Here is a 5,757-nt window from a genome sequence, read left to right as displayed (position 1 = left end):
CCAGGTCTTCCACCTTCCCCTGATCAACAGAGCAAAGGGGCCAAACAGGGGTGAGGTGGTCGAGCCTGGAGGTGCCGGCCCTTCTCTACCTGACCAGCCACTAGCCCTCCTCTGAAGGGGCCTTGTTTGCAGGGGGCAGTCAGGTCCTCAGTGGGGTACACACGTCCCTTCCTACAGCTCCCACCACTGCATGCCTGCACACCTCACACACACCTGGACGCCAGGTGAAGGTGGCACCCAGTGAGCAGGCTGCCTGGCGTGATGGATGAAACCTCTCTCTTTACCTGGGCCCCTGTCTCTGTGGACAACTCCATGGAGGTCACATATACATGTCTGGGGACCCCAGGGGAGGACAGTGGTTATTGGAGGCCTGTCTGCCTCTTCCAGAAGGGGCCAGAGGACTCTGGGTTCCCACACACAGCCCCCAAAATAGGAGCCTCCTCCAGGTAGGAGGCCGAGAGACGACCCCTTCCACTTGGGAACAGGGTCAGATCTGGGGCTCCTCCCCCAGAACCAGGGAAGAGCCCTGGGCTGCCTGCTTCTGGAGCCAAAATGAGAGCGGGAATTGGAGCTGAAGAAGGCCCGGGACAAGGGGAGGCTTGGGAAGTGCAGAAGTAACGAGTGTTCACAGGGGACTCGTTGGGTGAATGCACCTCTGTCCCCACCCCGGGGGACCCGTGGCAGAGTTACATCAGAGGTGAGCCCTGTGGCGGAGGCGTTAGCTCAGCCTTTGGGGTTCAAGGAGGGAGGCTGACCTGGGGCTGAGGGAATTCACACGGAGGGTCCGAGGGCAAGGAAGCATGGCGTCTTTCTGAAAACCCTCCCTGGGGCTTCCAGGCTGTGTCTAGCGGAGAGGGGAGACCAGGCTGCAGCTGTGCTGGGACCCAGGCCTGGCCGCCACGATGCTTGGGCCTGGAAGGGGACCTGGTGGGATCTTGCAGGTGGCCACTCTGCGGCTGTGGCAGAGAGACCAGGGGAGCAGAGGAGGAGGCAAAGAGGGAGTCCCCCGGTGTCTAATGGTTAGGACATGGTGCTTTCATGGCTGTGGCCCCAGTTCAATCAGGGGGAACTGAGATCCTGCGAGCTGTGCGGCAAGGAGAGCAACCACTCTGTGGGCTGGGGTGGGGCTGGAGAAGGCTGAGCAGCACAGAGGAAGAAGCAAAGGGACCACCTGGCCACGGGGATTCGGGGCAGGGGTAGGGGGGCCATCCAGGAATCTGGCTGGTGGTCTGCATGGGTGAGCGATCCCCCGAGGGGAGCTCCCGAGCGCCCAGACAGCCAGCTGGTGCACGCACTGGGCTCCATGGAGCCCTCTTTCTGGAACAAAGTTGTTTCTGTTGCTTTCAGCACAGCAGGCAGGGATGTGATGCTGGGGGTGGGGGTGCAGGGCTGGCAGCAGGGTTCACGGGGGAGTGTGACTCTGTGGCTAAGCCCTACGGTCTGGAGCAGGGACCAGGCAGGACACCACAGGGTCTTCATCATCCCTCATGGCGGTGCCCCAGCCCCTCGTCCCCTCGTCCCCCTCCAGTCACATATTTGTGCCCAGGGCTGTCCGGCCTTTATCGCCTCCCCACTTGGCATGTCCCTGCAGCCCTGCTTGCCGGCCCTTATTCACAATGACATGCACCCGGGCACAGGCGCGCTTTCCCTGCACTTGACCACAAACATCTACCCTCAGTGTACACACACACACACACACACACACACATGCACGCGGCTGGCCAGAGGGCAGAATTTGTGAATCTGTTCTGACATCCCCAGATCCCTTCCCCTCACTGAGCCTCTCCCCGCGCCCCATCAATCACTTGGTCCTGTCCTCCCCCCAGCCACAAAGACTCACCCGCCTTGATCAGAGAACCGGAAAGGTCTGGGAAGCGGACTCCAGGGCGGGGCCCTCACCTCCTCCGCACCCTGATTCTGGCCCGCTCAGGTGGTGACTGGTTCAGGGGCCTCATCCCTCTGGTCCCCTCACGGGCTTTCGCTCAGTGTCCAGGCTTGTGGTCTTAGGCCCAGGGCCCAGCCCTCTCCTGACCTGTCCCACCAGCGACGTCCCAAGCTGGGCTGGACTCCGGGGTAGGGAGGGGCTGGCTTCTCGGCAGTGGGCGTCAGTGAATGGCTGCTCTGAGCCTCTGGAATCCCAAAGGGCCATGGGAGGCTTGTAACGGCGAGGCTGGGCCGCCCTGGACTCAAGGGCACCCGGTGGGTGGTGCCCTGCTGTCTGCCCTCCCCAAATCTCCTCTGTCTCCCCCAGACTCTGACCCTCGGAGAGCTGTCTGCAGTAAGAACAGGGAGACTCCAAACACAGCCACACTCTGGTGGTCCCAGAGCTGACCTCCCTTGTGCCTGCCCTCTGCATCGCCACGCACCCTGTTTAGCTCTCTGACCCTCAGACCATCTTGCCCACCCGTCTGAGGTCTTCCATGGAGCAAGCTGGAGACTAAAGCAGGGGCCGTCTGCTTCAACAACTATCCCCTGAGCCTGTGCTCACTCCAGCCGGACCCTGTAACAAGGCCCCTGAGCCTGCAAAGATGACCCTCCCCTGGGGTTGAGGAAACTCACTAGGCCTCCCAGCCCAGCGCTGGCATTGTGGGCTGTCCGCAGACCCTGGCCCTTGGGCTGGGCTGGGTGTCCTCTTCTGTCTGTTTCATAGGAATCAGTTCAGTTCAGTCCCTCAGTCATTTTTTGTCTGACTCTTTGCGACCCCATGGACTGCAGCACATCAGGCCTCCCTGTGAATCACCAACTCCCGGAGCTTACTCTAACTCCTGTCCATTGAGTCAGTGATGCCATCCAACCATCTCATCCTCTGTCGTCCCCTTCTCCTCCCGCCTTCAGTCTTTCCCCGCCTCAGGGTCTTTTCCAGTGAGTCATAGGAATAGTCATAATCATTGTGGTGCTAATGATAGCTGCCATCTACTGAACACTTACTATGTGCCGGCACTGCCTCAGGGCTGGGAAGGAGCACGCAGCCGGCTCAGAGAGAGGAGGTAAACAATCCTTACAGTAGCTGTAGTGCAGTGACGGCAGACATTGTCTGAGCACTGACCCGAGCCAGGAACTAGACTCAGCATTCTTCCGGCATCTCCTTCGCTCTACGCCTCATCCCCGGCTTTCTCCTGATGAGGACATGGCGGCCCACACCGTGCTGTGTGGTCTGGTCCATTTTCCTGCGTGTCGCTCTCCTTAGCCAGCGAGCTTCTGGAGCCGCGCTGGTCAATAGAACTTTCTGCGATAGTGGGAATGTTCTATATCTGTGCTGTCCAATGTGATAGGCGCTGACCACACGCGGCTAGTGAGCACTTACCCTGTGGCTACAGCGACCACGGAACTGAATGTTTATTTCATTTTAATTTATGGTTATCATGTTGGACAGCATAGTTCTGAAGCGCCTGGATTTTATTCTTCTCTGGGTCTTCCCCCAGGGCCTGGCAAAGATTAGCCTCTTAAGTTTCTGTAGAATGAGTGAATGAAACGGGGAAAAAAATGATTCAATGAATGGCGGATATGTGGACCTAGGACCTGTCCCTCTTCTCATCCATTCTCTCCCCCTCCAGCTTTAGGTTTTCAAACTTGGCTGTGCTCTGGTTGCCAGGGCAACCTGCTGGAAGGTTGGGTGGGGGAGGGGATCTGCCTGGAGTTCTCTCCCCTTCTCCCCTGCCTTTGAGGCCTGAGGACCTCCTGGTTCCCGGAAGAACAGAGGAGGCTGGGGGAGGGGCTGGCACAGCTCTTTCTGGATAGGTTGTGTTTAGGGGGAGCTTTTACCGCTCACCCCACTGGATCGCATTATCTCTGAGATGCAGAAACCCTGAGCTGGAGTCAGGGGTCTTAGCATCTCTCCTCTCTTCGGCCAGTGACTGAGTGTGCGGCTTCTATCAGATCTCTTGCCCATCTGAGCCTCAAGTTGCCTTTTTAAATAGGGACCAGATGCCTTCATGTGGCCTCTTGAAGGTCTAGAACTCCTCCATCTTGCTCCATGCCAGAATGTTAGGGCCTTGAAAGCAAGGTATGAATCTTGCTCATCTCAGTATTCCTACTGCCCATCTTCCCCAGCTCGCTCTTCCATTCTGGGGGGCCTAGAGAAAACTGCCTGCCCTGTAATTCCAAGCTTGGGTTCAGCTGCCCTCTAGTGGCCGAAAGTGGCAATGACCACACCCCCCCACCTTGTGTCTGTACCCGTTTCCTTGCCGCCAAAGGAAAGATTGACAGGTCTGAAAGTGGCCTCAAAGAACAGACCTCCACCCAAGCAAAAAATCCTCCTGGTAGCCTCCCAGACAAGTGACACGAGCTCTAGAGTCTCAAACCTTGGTGTGTTACAGCTGTGCAATTTTGAACAAGTCCATCTCTGTGAGCTCCTGCTTTTTCATCTGTGAATTGGAAATTGTATCAGTCAAGACGGGTTAAATTATGTTGCAGTCACAAACAATTCCAAAATCTCAATGACTTGTAATACCAAATGCTTGTTTCTGATTCATGCCTCGTGTCCACTGAAGTTTGGGTCCACTGTGGTTTAGCTCTGATCCATGTCATCTCAGGGACCCAGGCTGATGGAGCAGCCACCTTCTGGAGCTGGGCTGGTCATTGAAGCAGAAGGAAGCAGACAGTGGTGAAGCATGCACTAGCTCTGAAATGCACTGGCCTGGACTTTTCTGATCACAACTCACTGGCAAGAAATAGTGGAATGGTCCCAGCCATTACAAGGAAGCAAGGAGATTAACCCTACCGTGTGCAAGAACTAAACAACCAGAGGTATTTGTGAGCAGCACTGCTGGCCCCCATGCACAGCTGTGAGGATGCAGTGAGAAGTGCCAGCACATTAACCATCATTCAATGAATTCAGTCCTTTGCCACTGCAATTACTGTCTTGGGGACTTCCCTGGTGGTCTAGTGGTTAAGACCTCGCCTTCCCATGCAGGCAGGGGGTGTGGGTTTAATGCCACTGGAAAAGACTCTGATGCTGGGAAAGGTTGGGGGCGGGAGGAGAAGGGGACGACAGAGAATGAGATGACTGCATGGCATCACCGACGCTGTGGACATGAGTTTGAGTGAACTCTGGGAGTTGGTGATGGACAGGGAGGCCTGGCGTGCTGTGGTTCATGGGTTCGCGGAGAGTCGGACACGACTAAGCGACTGAACTGAACTGAGGAGCTAAGATCCCATGTGCCTTGTGGCCAAAAAACCAAAACATAAAACAGAAACAATATTGTAACAAAGTGAAGACTTCACAAAACAGTTTACATTAAAAAAAACTCTTTAAAAAAAATCAGTTCAGTTCAGTTCAGTTCAGTCTCTCAGCAGTCGCTCAGTCGTGTCCTACTCTCCGCGACCCCATGAATCACAGCACGCCAGACCTCCCAATAATTGCTCGTAATTCTGATTTCGTCTTTTATTTACCCTCGTGATTTTCAGGGACCCCTGCATCAATTCCAGCTATTTACAGCTGCAGATACAGAGAGGGTAGTGGACTTGCCAGGCTTTACCCAATGAACGAGTAGCTGGACACCCACGTCTCCAGGGCTCCAAATTCTGAGCCCCGTGTCCCTCACTTGATGGGGTGTAGGAGAAGGGGCTTTGTGTTCCCAGGGTTCTTGGTAAGGATGCTGGCTTGACCGTGTGATGCTCTTTTGTGGGGTGGGAGGTGGGGGTAGCTGCCACCCTCCTCCCAAAGCTGGTCCCTCAAGCCTTCCCAAGGCCGTCTCATTCAGTCCAAGTGGAGAGCGAGGGGGTAGAACAATGAGCAGCCTATGCCGCCCTCCGGGG

The sequence above is a fragment of the Moschus berezovskii genome, chromosome 6 (genome assembly GCF_049115385.1).
Source record: "Moschus berezovskii isolate FMDL1 chromosome 6, NW_MosBer_1.0, whole genome shotgun sequence".
In the NCBI taxonomy this organism is placed as follows: domain Eukaryota; kingdom Metazoa; phylum Chordata; class Mammalia; order Artiodactyla; family Moschidae; genus Moschus; species Moschus berezovskii.
The sequence above is the reverse complement of the archived record's forward strand: the minus strand, read 5'-3'. Positions refer to the sequence as shown.